Genomic DNA, 20847 nt, shown 5'->3' with positions numbered 1-20847 from the left:
AAAATCTGAAAGTGAAATTAAGAAAACACTCCCATTTACCATTGAAGCAAAAAGAGTAGAATATCTAGGAATAAACCTACCTAAGTAGACAAAAGACATGTGGGGGCTGGGAACTGAGGCTTGGGTTTTGGAGTTCAGATCCCAGGGCAAGGACTGGGGTTGGCTGTGTGAAAAAATCCTGCAAGGTGTAGTGCACCACAGCTAGCTGGGAGAGAGTCCGGGAAAAAGTCTGGAACTGCCTAAGAGGCAAGAGACCATTGTTCAGAGAGCGCGAGGAGAGGGGATTCAGAGTATCACCTAAACAAACTCCAGAGATGGGAGTGACCATGGCTATCAGTTCAGACACCAGAGAAGGGCATGAGATGCTAAGGCTGCTACTGCAGCCACCAAGAATCCTGTGTGCAAGCACGGGTCACTATCCACACCTCCCCTCCTGGGAGCCTGTGCAGCCCACCACTGCCAAGGTCCCTTGATCCAGGGACAACTTCCCCAGGATAACACCTGGTGTGCCTCAAGCTGTTGCAGCATCATGCTGGGTTCTGCCACTACAGGCTGGCTCCGCATTCTGTACCCCTCACTCCCTCTGGCAAGAGTGAGCAAGAGTGCCCTAAGTAGCTGCTCCTTTAACACCATCCTGTCTGAACGATAAACAGACACCCACAGATGACCTAAATGCAGAGGTGGGTCCAAATCCAAAGATGAACCCCAGGAGCTGTGCAAACAAAGAAGAGAAATGGCACTCTCTCTCAGCAGCTGCAGGAGCAGCGGATTAAATCTCCACAAACAACTTGATGTACCCTGCATCTGTGGAATACCTCTTTAGACAATGAGTTATCCCAAAATTGAGGAGGTGGACTTTGGGAGCAAAGATATGTATTTTTTTTTCCATTTTCATTTTTGTGAGTGTGTATGTGCATGCTTCTTTGTGTAATTTTGTCTGTATAGCTTTGCTTTTACCATTTGTCTTAGGGTTCTGTCTGCACATTTGTTTGTTTTTTTCTTAGTATAGATTTTAGCACTTGCTATCATTAGTGGGTTTGTTTTTTGGTTTGGTTGCTCTCTTCTTTCTTTCATTTTTTTTCTTTTTTATTACTTTTTAATTTTTTATTTTTAAAAATTATTTTAATAACTTTATTTTATTTATTTATTTTCTTTCTATCTTTATATTTTCTCCATTTTATTCTGAGCTGTGTGGTTGGCACTGTCTTGGTGTTCCAGCCGGGTGTCAGGCCTGTGCCTGTGAGTTGGGAGAGCCGAGTTCAGGACACTGGTCCACCAGAGCCCTCCCAGCTCCATGTAGTATCAAATGACGAAAGTTCTCCCTGAGATCTCCATTTCAATGCTAACTCCCAGCAACACTCAATGTCCAAAAAGCTACAGTGCTGGACCACAATGCCAAACAACTAGCAAGACAAGAACACAACCCCACCCATTAGCTGAGAGGCTGACTAAAATCATAATAAGGACACAGACACACTAAAACACACCACTGGATGCTGTCCTGCCCACCAGAAAGCCAAGATCCAGCATCATCCACCAGAACACAGGCACCAGTCCCTCAACCAGGAAGCCTACACAACCCAGTGAAACAACCTTACTCCCTAGGGGCAGACACCAAAAGCAACACAAACTACGAACCTGCAGCCTGTGAAAAGGAGACCCCAAACACAGTAAGTTAAGCAAAATGAGAAGACAGAGAAATACACAGCAGATGAAGGAGCAAGGTAAAAACCCACCAGACCTAAAAAATGAAGAGGAAATAGGCAGTCTACCTGAAAAATAATTCAGACTAATGATAGTAAAGATGATCCAAAATCTTGGAAATAGAATGGAGAAAATACAAGAAATGTTTAACAAGGACCTATAAGAACTAAAAAGAAAACAAACAATGATGAACAACAAAATAAATGAAATTAAAAATTCTCTAGAAGGAATCAATAGCAGAATAACTGAGGCAAAAGAAAGGATAAGTGACGTGGAAGATAAAATAGTGGAAATAGCTATTGCAGAGGAGAATGAAGAAAAAAGAATGAAAAGAATTGAGGACAATTTCAGAGACCACTGGGACAACATTAAATGCACCAACATTCAAATTATAGGGGTGCCAGAAGAAGAAGAAAAAAAGAAAGTGACTGAGAAAATATTTGAAGAGATTATATTTGAAAACTTCCCTAATATGGGAAAGGAAATAGTTAATCAAGTCCAGGAAGTGCAGAGAGTCCCATATAGGATAAATCCAAGGAGAAGCACTCCAAGGCACATATTAAACAAACTATCAAAAATTAAACACAAAGAAAAAATATTAAAAAGGAAAAACAACATATAAAAAAGAAGGGAATCCCCATAAGGTTAACAGCTGAACTTTCAGCAAAAACTCAGCAAGCCAGAAGGGACTGTCAGGGCATATTCAAAGTGATGAAAAGGAAAAACCTACAAACAAGATTTCTCTACCCAGCAACGATCTCATTCATATTTGACAGAGAAATTAAAAACTTTACAGAGAAGCAAAAGCAAAGAAATTCAGCACCACCAAACCAGCTTTACAACAAATACTAAAGGAACTTCTCTAGGCAGGAAACACAAGAAAAGGAAAAGACCTAGAATACAAAACCAAAAACATTAAGAAAATGGATATAGGAACATACCTATCGATAATTATCTTAAATGTAAATGGATTCAATGCTCCAAGCACAAGACATACACTGGCTGAATAGATACCAAAAAAAGACCCATATATATGCTGTCTACAAGAGACTAATTCTGGCCTATGGACACATACAGACTGAGAGTGAGGGTATGGAAAAAAATATTCCCTGCAAATGGAAATCAAAGGAAAAATGGAATAGCAGTTCTCCAATCAGACAAAGTAGATTTCAAAATAAATACTATTAAAAGAGACAAATGACACTACATAATGATCAAGGGATCAATTCAAGAGGGTATAACAATTGTAAATACTTATGCACCCAACATAGGAGAACCTCAATACATAAGACAAACGCTAACAGCCATAAAATGGAAATCGACAGTAACACAATCATAGGAGGGGACTTTAACACCTGACTTTCACCAATGGACAGATCATCCATATTGAAAATAAATACAGAAACACAAGCTTTAAATGATACATTAAACAAGATGGACTTAATTGATATTTATAGGAAATTCCATCCAGAAACAACAGAATACACTATCCTCTCAAGTGCTCATGGAACATTCTCCAGGATAAATCATACATTGGGTCATAAATCAAGCCTTGGTAAATTCAACAAAACTGAAATCCTATCAAGTATGTTTTCTGACCACATTGCTCTGAGACTAGATATCAATTACAGGAAAAAATCTGTGAAAAACAAAAACACATGGAGGTTAAAAAATACACTACCTAATAACCAAGACATCACTGAAGAAATCTAAGAGGAAATTTAAAAAATACCTAGAAGTAAATGACAATGAAAACTCAATGACCCCAAACCCTTGGGATGCAGCAAAAGCAGTTCTAAGAGGGAAGTTTATAGCAATACAATCCTACCTCCATAAACAAGAAACATCTCAAATAAACAACCTAACATTACACCTAAAGCAATTAGAGAAAGAAGAACAAAAAAACTCCAAAGTTAGCAGAAGGAATGAAATAATAAAGATCAGATCAGAAATAAATGAAAAACAAATGAAGGAAACAATAGCAAAGATCAATAAAACTAGAAGTTGGTTCTTTGAGAAGATAAACAAAGTTGATTAGCCAGACTCATCAACAAAAAAAGGGAGGACTCAAATCAATAGAATTAGAAATGAAAAAGGAGAAGTAACAAATGACGCTGCAGAAATACAAAGGATCACGAGAGAATACTACAAGCAACTATATGCCAATAAAATGGACAAGTTGGAAGAAATGGACAAATTTTTAAAAAGCACAATCTTCTGTGATTGAACCAGGAAGAAATAGAAAATATAAACAGACCAATTCCAAGCACTGAAATTGCAACTGTGATTAAATATCTTCTAAAAAACACAAGCCCAGGACATAATGGCTTCACAGGCAAATTCTATCAAACATTTAAAGAAGAACTAACACCTGTCTTTCTCAAACTCTTCCAAAATATAGCAGAGGGGGAACACTCCCACACTCATTCTATGAGACCACCATCACCCTGATACTGAATCCAGACAAAGATGTCACAAAGAAACAGAACTACAGACCAATAACACTGATGAATATAGATGCAAAAACCCTCAATAAAATACTAGCAAACAGAATCCAACAGCACATTAAAAGGATTTACACCATGATCAAGTGGCGTTTATCCCAGGAATTCAAGAGTCTTCAATATATGCAAATCAAACTATGTGAGAAACCTTATTAACAAATTGAAGGAGAAAAAACATATGATCATCTCAATAGATGCAGAAAAAGCTGCTGACAAAACTCACCACCAATTTATGATAAAAACCCTCCAGAAATTAGGCATAGAGGGAACTTATCTCAACATATTAAAGGCCATATATGACAAACCCACAGCCAACATCGATCTCAATGGTGAAAAACTGAAACCATCTCCTCTAAGATCAGGAACAAGACAAGGATGTCCTCTCTCAACAGTATTATTGAACATAGTTTTGGAAGTTTTAGCCACAGAAATCAGAGAAGAAAAGGAAATAAAAGGAATCCCAATCAGAAAAGAAGAAGTAAAACTGTCACTGTTTGCAGATGACATGATACTAAACGCAGAGAATCCTAAAGATGCCACCAGAAAATTATTAGATCTAATCAATGAATGTGGTAAAGTAGCAGGATACCTAATTAATGCACAGAAATCTCTTGCATTCCTATACACTAATGATGAAAAATCTGAAAGAGAAATTAAAGAAACACTCCCATTTACCACTGCAACAAAAAGAATAAAATACCTAGGCTAAAACCTACCTAAGGAGACAAAAGGCCTGTATTCAGAAAACAATAAAACACTGATAAAAGAAATTAAAGATAATACAAGCAGATGGAGAGATGTAGCATGTTCTTGGATTAGAAGAATCAACATTGTGAAAATGACTGTACTACCCAAAGAAATCTACAGATACAATGCAATCCCTAACAAACTACCAATGTCATTTTGCACAGAACTAGAACAAAAAAATTCACACTTTGTATGGAAACACAATAGACCTCAAATAGCCACAGCAATCTTGAGAAAGAAAAACGGAGCTGGAGGCCTCAGGCTCCCTGACTTCAGACTATACGGCAAGGCTACAGAAATCAAGACAGTATGGTACTGGCACAAAAACAGAAATATAGATCTGTGGAACAGGATAGAAAGCCCATAGGTAGGGCTTCCCTGGTGGTGCAGTGGTTGAGAGTCCACCTGCCGATGCAGGGAACACGGGTTCGTGCCCTGGTCCAGGAAGATCCCACTTGCCATAGAGCGGCTGGGCCCGTGAGCCATGGCCACTGAGCCTGCATGTCCAGATCCTGTGCTCTGCAATGGGAGAGGCCAGAACAGTGAGAGGCCCGCGTACCGCAAAAAAAAAAAAAAAAGGAAGCCCAGAGGTAAACCCACACACTTACGTTCACCTTATTTTTATTAAAGGAGGGAAGAATGTACAATGGGGAAAAGACAGCCTCTTCAATAAGTGGTGCTGGGAGAACTGGACAGCTCCAAGTAAAAGAATGAAATCAGAACACTCCCTAACACCATGAACAAACATAAACTCAAAATGGATTAAAGACCTAAATGTAAGGCCAGACACTATCAAACTCTTAGAGGAAAACATAGGCAGAACTCTCTATGATATAAATCACAGCCAGGTCCTTTTCGACCCACCTCTTAAAAAAATGGAATTAAAAACAAAAATAAACAAATGGGACCTAATTAAACTTAAAAGCTTTTGCACAGCAAAGGAAAACATAAATAAGACAATAAGACAACCCTCAGAATGGGAGAAAATATTTGCAAAAGAAGCCACTGACAAAGGATTAATCTCCAAAATTTACAAGCAGCTCATGCAGCTCAATATAAAGAAACAAAAACCCAATCCAAAAATGGGTCAAAGACCTAAATAGACATTTCTCCAAAGAAAATATACAGATTGCCAATAAACACATGAAAGGATACTCAACATCACTAATCATTAGAGAAGTTCAACTCAAAACTACAATGAGGTATCACCTCACACCAGTCAGAATGGCCATCATCAAAAAATCTACAAACAATAAATGCTGGAGAGGATGTGGAGAAAAGGGGACCCTCTTGCACTGTTGGTGGAAATGTAAATTGATACAGCCACTATGGAGAACAGTATGGAGGTTCCTTAAAAAACTAAAAATAGAACTACCATATGACCCAGAAATCTCACTACTGGGTATATACCCTCAGAAAACCATAATTCAAAAAAACCTAGTGTACCACAATGTTCATTGCAGCTCTATTTACAATAGCCAGGACATGGAAGCAACCTAAGTGTCCTTCGACAGATGAATGGATAAAGAAGATATGGCACATATATACAATGGAATATCACTCAGCCATAAAAAGAAACAAAAGTGAGTTATTTGTAGTGAGGTGGATGGACCTAGAGTCTGTCATACGGAGTGAAATAAATCAGAAAGGGAAAAACAAATACCTTATGCTAACATATATATACAGAATCTAAAAGAAAATATGGTTATGAAGAATCTAGTGCTGGACAGGAATAAAGATGCTGACGTAGAGAATGGACTTGAGGACATGGGGAGGGGGACATGTAAGATGGGACGAAGTGAGAGAGTGGCATATGTAATGTAAAATGTAAATGTAAAATAGATAGCTAGTGAGAAGCAGCCGTATAGCACAGGGAGGTCAGTTCGGTGTTTTTTGACCACCTAGAGGGGTGGCATAGGGAGTGTGCAAGGGAGACGCAAGAGGGAGGAGATATTGGGATATAAGTAAATGTATAGCTGATTCACTATGTTATAGAGCAGAAACTAACACAGCACTGTAAAGCAGTTATACTCCAATAAAGATGTTAAAAAAAAAAAGATGGGTGAAATTAACAATATCTGCATCTCTTGTTATTTCTTACATCCAACCATAAACAATTTGTTGTGACAACCCTAGGCTGGGATTATGGCATTTCGGATGAGGTCTTGTTATAGCTAAAAATAGACTCGTGTATTGAAAATCCAAATAAGAATAATAATTGAAATTTTGTGAAAAAAATAATTTTTATGGCATACAATATTACAGTCAATAATACAGTATTGAAAACATTGTTATATTTTTTAAAAATGGAAACGTTATATTTTTTTAAAAAAACACCTGTGATCATAGGCTCATACACAGTTTCTCCAAATAAAAGAGAGAGAGGCATTCTACAAGGTAACGTAAGTGTTTGAAAACAAAGTAATAAAACAATAATAAAACTAACCCATTATTAATTTTATGTTAAATATAGCTCCCCTTTTGTCTATGTAAGGATAGGCTACCCACTTCAATGGCATTCTTGCGCACAATATTCTACGCATACATTTTTGTATATTTATTGAAAAAAATCCATGTATAAATGGACCTATGCAGTTCAAATCTATGTTGTTCAAGGGTCAACTGTATATACTGCTTAAGAGTTCTGTTGTAGGTTGGTTTCCCCTAGAAACAGTCTCTAAGATAGAGATTAGAATGCACTCAGGGAGTGCCTTTGGAATCACCACCTATGGATAGGCCAGGAAGGAAGTGGGATTTGGCAGAGAAGTAAACTGAGCTTGATGTATTCCCAATGATGAGTTAGCCAACCTTATATGTTGACTTCAACCTTATAGGCAGCTTGAACTTGGCATGGCCCTTCAGAGTTTTCCTAAGTTGGGGGAAAGAAGGGAGTCATCTATGTTGATCAGGCACTGGATACCACTCTCTCATGAAAACAGGTATGACTTTGGATAAGGAAGATGTATTTAGGTGAGGCAGTCCTCAAACAGGCTGAATCTGAGAGACATTTTCTATTATACTAATAGCAGTTGAGGACAAATAATTTCATTCCTGAAAGGGGATCTGGGCAACACATCAGAATCTACCATGTTCTCTTAACCAGTATTTCTTTTGTTAATGATAGCATAGACATAATTCAATGAAAGAATGTAAGTCCAAAGGAATGAATATATTATCATTGAGAATTGAATGAAATAATTTGTGTTGGAGATTAATGGGAGATATACTTAATATGTACTATTGGAACTGGCTTTAGGGTTATAAAATCTGGAAGAGGAAGTTGGATTTGATACAAGCAAGCAATATAGTGGTCCTCGTGCTTTCATGATCGGATTATTACAACAGTGGAATGTTGATTAAGTTGAAGAACAGAAGACTGGAAGTCAGGAGATCAAATAAATGACTCTAACAGTAACAGGTTTTAGTAAATGTAGGTATGGACTTGTTAATATTGATGATAAAAACAGAAAACACATATATGAGAAACATTTTAACAACAAAAAAGGCATAGCAAGAAGAGAGAAACAATGATTTGGATTTTGTTGTTACGTTAATAGGAAAACTTAAAAGATATTGGCACCACTGAAAAGACATTTGTATTTTTATAGACTTTGACATTAAAAAATGAAATTCTAATGTTGAAAATTGCATTATCAGGGGGATGGAAATTTTGGATATATTAAAGCAAGGGATTTTTAAATAGCATAATACAGATAGATTTCTACAACAATTATATATGGATGGCATTCCAATAAATTGATTTTACAGTGTGTTTAGGACAGGCAACACCAGGATTGATTGCTTTTAGAGGAAAAGACACCAGTAGATATTAATAACCCATGCCTTAGCTGTGTTGCATCGGAAGTTGATTATGCAAGGCTCAGTAGCTGCCAGGAAAAAGATTATATCCACAGACCCACTGCTTCTTTTCCTGTATTATAAGACAGGTCCACTAGGCTCTGAATGAGTAAATGATAACAGGCTATATAAGTAGCTGATGCATTTGGGATTTTTCCAGAATCTTCAGTGAGGATTAGGAGATATTGTTCTCTTAACTACCATGTAGTAAACTATCAAAACAGCACTGTGCTACACAGTCAGAAGGAAAATGACTGTCCACATTGAAATATATTTATTTCACGGAGTGAATTTAAATTGAAATTTCTACCAAGGTTCAATCTATTCTTTGCAGTTATTTTTTAAAATAACACCACTATTGAGATAAAATTCACATATAAGTTACTCTTTTAACCATTCAACTTAATGGTTGTATTATTATTCATAAGGTTGTTCAATAATCAGCAGTATTTAACTTTAAAAATTTTGTTTTATTATTATTTTTAGGTTTACAGTATTTATTATTTACTTATTTTGGAATTGATATTTGAGTGACATTTTTAAATTTATGTAAACTATCTGGTTTGGATAAGTACAGTCATTTCAAGATAATTTACTTTATCAATAAAATTCAGCAAGAAAAGTCTTAAAATAAACAATGATCTATAAAAAGACCAATATTTTCACCTGTTATTCTTCATGTATTAAAAATTCTAGCATAAACAATTTTCCCAGAATTTTCTAATGATCTGTCAATAACTGAAAACTATTCAGTACTTGAGCACTTATTTTTATAAGATTATATATTTATTTTAATTAATTAATTATTTATTTTTTTGACAGTTTAGGTATTTATTTTTTTTTAACATCTTTATTGGAGTATAATTGCTTTACAAGGGTGTGTTAGTTTCTGCTTTATAACAAAGTGAATCAGCTATACACATACATACATCCCCATATCTCTTCCTTCTTGCATCTCCTTCCCTCCCACGCTCACTATCCCACCCCTATAGATGGTCAAAAAGCACCAAGCTGATCTCCCTGTGCTATGCAGCTCCTTCCCACTAGCTATCTATTTTATATTTGGTAGTGTATATATGTCCATGCCACTCTCATTTGTCCCAGTTTACCATTCCCCCCTCCCTGTATCCTCAAGTCCATTCTCCAGTAGGTCTGTGTCATTATTCCCATCTTGCTCCTAGGCAATTCATGACATTTTTTTTTCTTTCTTAGATTCTATATATATGTGTTAGCATACGGTATTTGTTTTTCTCTTTCTGACTTACTTCACTCTGTATGACAGACTCTAGGTCCATCCACCTCACTACAAATAACTCTATTTCGTTTCTTTTATGGCTGAGTAATATTCCATTGCATATATGTGCCACATCTTCTTTATCCATTCATTTGCTGATGGACACTTAGGTTGCTTCCATGTCCTGGCTATTGTAAATAGAGCTGCAATGAACATTGTAGTACATGACTCTTTTTGAATTATGATTTTTTCATGGTATATACCCAATAATGGGATTGCTGGGTCATATGCTAGTTTTGTTTTTAGTTATTTAAGAAAACCCCAAACTGTTATCCATAGTGGCTGTATCAACTTACATTCCCACTAACAGTGCAAGAGGGTTCCCTTTTCTCCACACCATCTCCAGCATTTATTGTTTGTAGATTTTTTGATGAGGGCCTGTCTGACCAGTGTTAGATGATAACTCATTGTAGATTTGATTTGCAATTGTCTAATGATTAATGATGTTGAGCATTCTTTCATGTGTTTGTTGGCAATCTGTAACTCTTCCTTGGAGATATGTCCATTTAGATCTTCTGCCCATTTTGGGATTGGGTTGTTTGTTTCTTTGATATTGAGCTGCATGTTTTGCTTGTAAATTTTGGAGACTAATCTTTTGCCAGTTCCTTCATTTGCAAATATTTTCTCGCATTTTGAGGATTGTCTTTTTGTCTTGTTTATGGTTTCCTTTACTGTGCAAAAGCTTTTAAGTTTCATTAGGTCCCATTTGTTTATTTTAGTTTTTATTTCCATTTCTCTAGGAGGTGGGTCAAAAAGAATCTTGCTATGATTTATGTCATAGAATGTTCTGCCTAAGTTTTCCTCTAAGAGTTGGATAGTGTCTGGCCTTACATTTAGGTCTTTAATCCATTTTGAGCTTATTTTTGTGTATGGTGTTAGGGAGTGTTCTAATTTCATTCTTTTACATATAGTTGTCCACTTTTCCCAGCACAAATTATGGAAGAGGCTGTTTTTTCTCCACTGTATATTCTTGCTTCCTTTAGCAAAGATAAGGTGACGATATGTGTGTGGGTTTATCTCTGGGTTTTCTATCCTATTCCATTGATCTATATGTCTGTTTTTGTGCCAGTACCATACTGTCTTGATTACTGCAGCTTTGTAGTATTGTCTGAAGTCCAGGAGCCTGATTCCTCCAGCTCCATTTTTCTTTCTCAAGATTGCTTTGGCTATTCATTGCCTTTTGTGTTTCCAGACAAATTGTGAATTTTTTTTCTAGTTATATGAAAAATGCCACAGGTACTTTGATAGGGGTTGCTTTGAATCTGTAGATTGCTTTGTGTAGTGTAGTCATTTTCATAATGTTGATTCTTCCAATCCAAGAACATGGTATGTCTCTCCATCACTTTGTATCACCTTTAATTGCTTTCACCAGTGTCTTATAATTTTCTGCATACAAGTCTTTCGTCTCCTTAGTTCGGTTTATTCCTAGATATTTTATTCTTTTTGCTTCAATGGTAAATGGGAGTGTTTTCTTGATTTCACTTTCAGATTTTTCATCATTAGAGTATAGGAATGCCAGAGATTTCTGTGCATTAATTTTGTATCCTGCTACTTTACCAGATTCATTGATTAGCTCTAGTAATTTTCTGGTAGCATCTTTAGGATTCTCTATGTATAGTATCATGTCATCTGAAAACAGTGACAGGTTTACTTCTTCTTTTCCAGTTTGAATTCCTTTTATTTATTTTTCATCTTTGATTGCTGTGGTTAAAACGTCTAAAACTATGTTGAATAATAGTGGTGAGAGTGGGCAACCTTGCCTTGTTCCTGATCTTAGTGGAAATGGTTTCAGTTTTCCACAATTGAGGATGAAGTTGCCTGTGGGTTTGTCATATATGGCTTTTTTTATGTTGAGGTAAGTTCCGTCTATGCCTCCTTTTGGAAGGTTTTTTATCATAAATGGGTGTTGAATTTTGTCAAAAGATTTCTCTGCATCTATTGAGATGATCATACTGTTTTTCTCTTTCAATTTGTTATCGTGTTGTATCACATTGATTGGTTTGCATATATTGAAGAATCCTTGCATTCTTGGGATAAACCCCATTTGATCATGGTGTATGATCCTTTTAATATGCTGTTGGATTCTGCTTGTTAATATTTTGTTGAGGATTTTTGCATCTATGTTCATGAGTGATATTGGCCTGTAGTTTCTTTCTTTGTGACATCTTTGTCTGGTTTTGGTATCAGGGTGATGGTGGCCTCATAGAATGAGTTTGGGAGTGGTCCTCTCTCTGCTATAGTTTGGAAGAGTTTTAGAAGGATAGGTGTTAGCTCTTCCCTAATGTTTGATAGAATTCGCCTGTGAAGCCATCTGGTCCTGGGCTTTTGTTTGTTGGAAGGTTTTTGATCACGGTTTCAATATCAGTGCTTGTGATTTGTCTGTTCATATTTTCTATTTCTTCCTGGTTCAGTCTTAGAAGGTGTGCATTTCTAGGAATTTGCCCATTTCTTCCAGGTTTTCCATTTTCTTGACATATAGTTGCTTGTTGTACTGTCTCATGATCCTTTGAGTTTCTTCAGTGTCAGTTGTTGCTTCTCCTTTTTCATTTCTAATTCTATTGATTTGAATCTTCTCCCTCTTTTTCCTGATGAGTCTGGCTAATGGTTTATCAATTTTATTTATCTTCTCAAAGAACCAGCTTTTAGTTTTATTGATCTTTGCTATCATTTCCCTCATTTCTTTTTGACTTATTAGAGATATGATCTTTATGATTTCTTTCCTTTTGCTAACTTTGGGGTTTTTTTATTCTTCTTTCTCTAATTGCTTTAGGTGTAAGTTTAGGTTGTTTATTTGTGATGTTTCTTGCTTTTTGGTAGGATTGTATTGCTATAACTTTCCTCTTAGAACTGCTTTTGCTGCAACCCATAGGGTTTGGGTTGTCGTGTTTTCATTGTCATTTGTTTCTAGGTATTTATTGATTTCCTCTTTGATTTCTCCAGTGATCTCTTGGTTATTAAGTAGTGTATTGTTTGGCCTCCATGTGTTTGTATTTTTTACAGATTTTTTCCCTCTAATTTATATCTTGTCTCATAGATTTGTGGTTGTAAAAGATATGGGATACAATTTCCATTTTCTTAAATTTACCAAGTCTTGATTTGTGACCCAAAATATGATCTATCCTGGAGAATGTTCCATGAACACTTTAGAAGAAAGTGTATTCTGTTGTTTTTGGATGGAATGTCCTATAAATATCAAGTCCATCTTGTTTAATGTATCATTTAAAGCTTGTGTTTCCTTATTTATTTTCATTTTGAATTATCTGACCATTGGTGAAAGTGGGGTGTTAAAGTCCCCTACTACGATTGTGTTACTGTTGATTTCCCTTTCTATGGCTGTTAGTATTTGCCTTACAGTATTGAGGCAGAGTATTGAGGTGTTCCTATATTGGGTGCATAAATATTTACAATTGTTATATATTATTCTTGGATTGATCCCTTGATCATTATGTAGTGTCCTTCTTTGTCTCTTGTAATAGTCTTTGTTTTAAAGTCTCTTTTGTCTATGAGAATTTCTATTCCAGCTTTCTTTTGATTTCCATTTGCATGGAATATCTTTTTCCATCCCATCACTTTCAGTCTGTATGTGTCCCTAGGTTAGAAGTGGATCTCTTGTAGACAGCATATATACGGGTCTTGTTTTTGTATCCATTCAGCCTGTCTACATCTTTTGGTTGGAGCATTTAATCCATTTACATTTAAGGTAATTATCTATATGTATGTTCCTATTACCATTTTGTAATTGTTTTGAGTTTGTTATTGTAGGCCTTTTCCTTCTCTTGTGTTTCCTGAGTAGAGAATTTCCTTTAGCATTTGTTGTAAAGCTGGTTTGATGGTGCTGAATTCTCTTAGCTTTTGCTTCTCTGCAAAGGTTTGAATTTCTCTGTCAAATCTGAATGAGATCCTTGCTGGGTAGAGTAATCTTGGTTGTAGGTTTTTCCCCTTCATCACTTTAAATATGTCTTGCACTCTCTTCTGGCTTGCAGAGTTTCTGCTGAAAGATAAGCTGTTAACCTTATGGGGATTCCCTTATGTGTTATTTGTTGTTTTTCCCTTGCTGTTTTTATTATTTTTTCATTGTATTTAATTTTTGATAGTTTGGTTAATATATGTCTTGGCGTGTTTCTCCTTGGATTTATCCTTAGGACTCTCTGCTTCCTGGACTTGATTAACTATTTTGTTCCCCATATTAGGGAAGTTTACAATTATAATCTCTTCAAATATTTTTTCAGTCCCTTTCTTTTTCTCTTCTTCTTCTGAGGCCCATATAATTCAAATGTTGATGCGTTTAATGTTGTCCCAGAGGTCTCTGAGACTGTCCTCAATTCTTTTCATTCTTTTTTCTTTATTCTGTTCTGCAGTAGTTATTTCCACTATTTTATATTCCAGGGCACTTATCCATTCTTATGCTTCAGTTATTCTGCTATTGATCCCTTCTAGAGGATTTTTAATTTCATTTATTGTGTTTTTCATCACTGTTTGTTTGCTCTTTAGTTCTTCTAGGTCCTTGTTAAGCATTTCTTGTATTTTCTCTATTCTATTTCCAAGATTTTGGATCGTCTTTACTATCATTAATCTGAATTCTTTTCAGATAGACTGCCTATTTCCTCTTCATTTGTAAGGTCTGGAGGTGGGGCTTATTTGCTGCTTCATCTGCTGTGTGTTTCTCTGTCTTCTCATTTTGCTTAACTTACTGTGTTTGGGGTCTCCTTTTTGCAGGCTGCAGATTCGTAGTTCCTGATGTTTTTCATGTCAGGCCTCAGTGGCTTAGATTGGTTCAGTGGGTTGTGTAGGTTTCCTGGTGGAGGGGACTAGTGCCTGTGTTCTGGTGGATGAGGCTGGATCTTTTCTTTCTGTGGGCAGGTCCTCATCTGGTGGTGTGCTTTGGGGTATCTGTGGCCTTATTATGATTTTAGACAGACTCTCTGCTAATGGGTGGGGTTGTGCTCCTGTCTTGCTAGCTGTTTGTCATGCGTGTCCAGCACTGTAGTTTGCTGGTCATTGAGTGGAGCTGGGTCTTTGCATTGAGATGGATATCTCTGGGAGATTTTCACCATTTGATATTACATGGATCTGGGAGGTCTCTTGTAAACAAATGTCCTGAACTTTTCTCTCCTAACTCAGAGGCACAGCCCTGATGCCTGCCCTGATAACAGCACCAAAGTCCTGTTATCCACACGGCTCAGAATAAAAGGGAATATATAAAGAAAGAAAGAAAAAATCAGATAAAATTTAAAAAGATTATTAAATACAAAATAATTATTAAAAATAAATTTTAAAGTTATAAAAAAAAGAAAGAAAGAAGGAAAGAAAAAAGCAACCAAACAAAAAACAAATCCACCAATGATAATAAGCACTAAAACTATACTAAAAAATCCCCCAAGAAAAAAAAATGGACAGACCGAACTCTAGGACAAATGGTAAAAGCACAGCTATACAGAGAAAAATCACACACAGAAGCATACACATACACACTCACAAAAAGGGCAAAAAATATATATATCATTGTTCCAAAATTCAACCTCCTAAGTTTGGGATGATTCATTGTCTATTCAGGTATTCCACAGATGTGGGGTACATCAAGTTGATTTTGGAGATTTAATCCGCTGCTCCTGAGGCTGCTGGAGAAATTTCCCTTTCTCTTCTTTGTTTGCACAGCTCCTGGGATTCAGTTTTGGATTTGACACTGCCTCTGTGTGTAGTTCACCTGAGGGCATCTGTTCTTTCCTCAGACAGGACAGAGTTAAAGGAGCAGCTTATTCAGGGACTCTGGCTCACTCAGGCCGGGGTGAGGGAGGGGCACAGAATGAGGGGTGAGCCTGCAGCGGCAGAACTTGGAGTGATGTTGCAACAACCTGAAGTGCTCCATGTGTTCTTCTGGGGAAGTTGTCCCTGAATCACGGGACACTGGCAGTGGCGGGCTGCACAGGATCCCAGCAGGGGAGGTGTGGATAGTGACCTGTGCCCCCACACAGGCTTCTTGGTGGCTGCAGCAGCAGCCTTAGCATCTCATGCCGGTCTCTGGGGTTCGTGCTGATAGCCGCGGCTTGCGCCCTTCTCTGGAGCTCCTTTAAGCGGTGCTCTTAATCCCCTCACCTCGTGCACCAGGAAACAAAGAGGCAAGAAAAATTCTCTTGCCTCTTCGGCCATTTCAGACTTACTCCCCCATAAAAATGTTATAAAGATTCTTTCATTAGCGTACAAACTAGGCTACCATTAGGCAATTGTATCAATTACACTAGGCGAGGGGAGACCTGCAAGATGAGACCTGCAAATCAATTACACTAGGTGAGGGGAGACCTGCAAGATGAATGAGGAGTAAGACGTGGAGATCACCTTCCTCCACACAAATACATCAGAAATACATAAACAACTCCTACCATATACATACTGAATGCTGGCAGAAGACCTCAGACCTCCCCAAAGAAAAGAAACTCCACACTTACCTGGGTAGGGCAAAAGAAAAAAGAAAAAACAGAGACAAAGGAATAGGGACCGGACCTGCACCAGTGGGAGGGGGCTGTGAAGGAGGAAAAGTTTCCACACGCTATGACGCCCCTTCACTGGCAGAAACGGGGGTTGGCATGGGGGAAGCTTTGGAGGCATGCAGGAGAGTGCAGCAATAGGGCTGCAGAGGGCCAAGAGGAGAGATTCCCGCACAGAGGATCTGTGCCAACCAGCACTCACCAGCCTGCGAGGCTTGTCTGCTCACCTGCCAGGGCGGGCAGGGGCTGGGAGCTGGGTCTCGGGCTTCGGAGGTCAGATCTCAGGGAGAGGATTGGGGTTGGCTGCATGAAAACAGCCTGAAGGGACTAGTGTGTCACAGTTAGCAGGGAGGGAGTCCAGGAACATGTCTGGACCTGCCAAAGAGGCAAGAGACCATTGTTTCGGGATGCGCGAGGAGAGGGGATTCAGAGCACCGCCTAAATGAGCTCCAAATACTGGCACAAGCCATGGCCATCAATGCGGAGACCAGAGACAGGCCTGTGACACTAAGGCTGCTGCAGCCACCAAGAAGCCTCTGTGCAAGCATGTGTCACTATCCACACGTCCCCTCCCGGGAGCCTGTACAGCCCACCACTGCCAGGGTCCCTTGATCCAGGGACAACTTCCCCACGAGAATGCACAGTATGGCTCAGGCTGGTGCAACGTCACACCAGCCTCTGCTGCTGCAGGCTCACCCCACATTCCATACCCCTCCCTTGCCACAGCCTGAGTGAGCCAGAGGCACCTAAGCAGCTGCTACTTTAATCCTGTCCTGTCTGGGCAGGGAATAGACACCCTCAGGTGACCTACACACAGAGGCAAGGCCAAAACCAAAGCTGAACCCCAGGAGCTGTGCAAACAAAGAAAAGAAAGGAAAATTTCTCCCAGCAGCCTCAGAAACCTCAGATTAAATCTCCACAATCAACTTGATGTACCCAGTATCTCTGGAATACTTGAATAGACAACAAATTATCCAAAAATTGAGGCAATGGACTTTGGGAGCAACTGTAGACTTGGAGTTTGCTTTCTGCATCTAATTTGTTTCAGGTTTTATGATTATCTTAGTTTAGCATTTAGAGTTTATTATCACTGGTAGATATGTTTATTGCTTTGGTTGCTGTTTTCTTTTTTTTTAATGTATAGATATATAATTTTTCCCCTTTTTCTCTTTTTTTGAGTGTTTCTGTGCATGCTTCTTTGTGTGATTTTGTCTGTATAGCTTTGCTTTTACTACTTGGCTGAGGATCCTGCCTGTCTGTTTTTTTTTTAGTATAGTTTTAGTGCTTGTTATCATTGGTGGATATGTTTTTTAGTTTAGTTGCTCTCTTCTTTCTTCTTCTTCTTTTATTTTTTCCTTTTTCTTTTTAGTTTTTAATGTTTTACTTTTAATTTTTTTATTTTAATAACTTTGTTATATATTTTCTTTCTTTCTTCCTCTTTTTCTCCCTTATCTTCCGAGCCATGTGGCTGACAGGGTCTTCGTGCTCTGGCTGGGTGTCAGGAATATGCCTCTGAGATGAGAGAGCTGAGTTCAGGACATTTGTTCACCAGAGACCTCCCAGCTTCACGTAATATCAAGGGGCAAAAGCTCTTGCAGAGAACTCCATTTCAAAACTAACACCCAGCTCCACTCAATGACCAGCAAGCTCCAGTGCTTGACCACTATGCCAAATAACTAGCAAGACAGGAACACAACCCCACTCATTAGCAGAGAGGCTTCCTAAAATCGTAATAATGTAACAGACATACCAAAACACACCACTGGACGCATTCCTGCCCACCAAAAGACAAAATCTAGCCTCATCCACCAGAACACAGGTACCAGTCCCCTCCACCAGGACGCCTACACAACCCACTAAACAAACCTTAGCCACTGGGAGCAGACAACAAAAACAACGGGAACTACGAACGGGCAGCCTGTGAAAGGAAACCACAAAAACAGTAAGCTAAGCAAAATAAGAAGACAGAGAAACACACAGCAGATGAAGCAGCACGGTAAAAACCCACCAAAGAGATGAAGAGTAAATAGCAGTCAAACTGAAAAAGAATTCAGAGGAATGATAGTAAAGATGATTCAAAATCTTGAAAATAGAATGGAGAAAATACAAGAAACCATTAACAAGAACCTAGAAGTACTAAAGAGCAAACAACAATGATGAACAACAAAATAAATGAAATTAAAAATTCTCTAGAAGGAATCAATAGCAGAATAACATGGCAGAAGAATGGATAAGTGACCTGGAAGATAAAATAGTGGAAATAACTACTGCAGAGCAGATTAAAGAGAAAAGAATGAAAACAATTGAACACAGTGTCAGAGACCTCTGGGACAGCATTAAACACAACAACATTCAAATTATAGAGGTCCAAGAAGAAGAAGAGAAAAAGAAAGTGACTGAGAAAAATTTGAAGGGATTATAGGTGAAAATTTCCCTAATATGGGGAAGGAAATAGTCAAGTCCAGGAAGGGCAGAGAGTCCCATACAGGATAAATCCAAGGAGAAACACACCAAGACACATATTAATCAAACTATTCAAAATGAAATACAAAGAAAATATACAAAAAGCAGCAAGTGCAAAACAACAAATAACATACAAGGCAATCCCCATAAGGTTAACAGCTGATGTTTCAGCAGAAACTCTGCAAGGCAAAAGGGACTGGCGTTACATCTTTAAAGTGATGAAAGGGAAAAACTTACATCCAAGGTTACTCAACCCAGCAAGGATCTGACTCAGCTTCAAAGAAGTAATTAAAAACTTTACAGACAAGCAGAAGCTAAGAGAATTCAGCACCACCAAACCAGCTTTACAACAAATGCTAAAGGAACTTACCTAGGCAGGAATAGCAAGAGAAGGAAACGACCTACAATAACAAACACAAAACAATTAAGGAAAAGGTAATAGGAACATACACATCTATAACTACATTAAATGTAAATGGGTTAAATGCTCCAACCAAAAGACATAGACTTGGTGAATGGATACAAAACTAAGACCTGTATATATGCTGTCTACAAGAGACTAATTCAGGCCTAGGGACACATACAGACTGAAACTGAGGGGATAGAAAGAAATATTCCATGCAAATGGAAATCAAAAGAAAGCTGGAGTAGCAGTACTCATATCAGAGAAAATAGACTTCAAAATAAAGACTATTACAAGACACAAAGAACACTGCAAAATTATCAAGGGATCCATCCAAGAAGAAGATATAACAGTTGTAAATGTTTATGCACCCAACATAGGAGCACCACAAAACATAAGGCAAATGGTAACAGCCATAAAAGGGGAAATTGAAAGTAACACAATCATAGGAGGGGACTTTAACACCCCAGTTTCACCAATGGACAGATCATACAAAATGAAAATAAATAAGGAAACCAAGCTTTAATGATACATTAAACAACATGGACTTAATTTATATTTATAGGACACTCCATCCCAAAACAAGATAATACACTTTCTTCTCAAGTGCTCATGGAACATTCTCCAGGATAGATCATATCTTGGGTCACAAAACAAGCCTTGGCAAATTTCAGAAAATTGAAATCATATCAAATATCCTTTCCAACCACAAAGCTATGAGATTAAATATCAATTACACGAAAAAATCTGTAAGTAATACAAACGCATGGAGGCTAAATAATACACTATTAAATAACCAAGAAATCACTGAAGAAATCAAAGAGGAAATCAAAAAATACATAGAAACAAAGGACAATGAAAACAAGGCGACCCAAAACCTATGGCATGCAGCAAAAACTGTTCTAAGAGGGAAGTTTATAGCAATATAATTCCAGCTCCATAAATAAGACACATCACAAATAAAAAACCTAACCTTACATCTAAAGCAATTAGAGAAAGAAGAACAAAAAAACCAAAGTTAGCAGAAGGAAAGAAATCATAAAGATAAGATCAGAAATAAATGCAAAAGAAATGAAGGAAACAATAGCAAAGATCAATAAAACTAAAAGATGGTTCTTTGAGAAGGTAAACAAAATTGATAAACTATTACCCAGACTCATCAGGAAAAAAAGGGTGAAGACTCAAATCAATAGCATTACAAATGAAAAAGGAGAAGTAACAACTGACACTGAAGAAACTCAAAGGATCATGAGACAGTACAGCAAGCAAATATATGGCAAGAAAATGGAAACCCTAGAAGGAATGGACAAATTCTTAGAAAAGTACAACCTTCCGAGACTGAATGAGGAAGATAAAGAAAATATAAACTGACCAATCACAAGAACTGAAATT

This window comes from Orcinus orca, chromosome 18 (genome assembly GCF_937001465.1).
Source record: "Orcinus orca chromosome 18, mOrcOrc1.1, whole genome shotgun sequence".
In the NCBI taxonomy this organism is placed as follows: Eukaryota; Metazoa; Chordata; class Mammalia; order Artiodactyla; family Delphinidae; genus Orcinus; species Orcinus orca.
Note: the sequence above shows the minus strand (reverse complement) of the source record.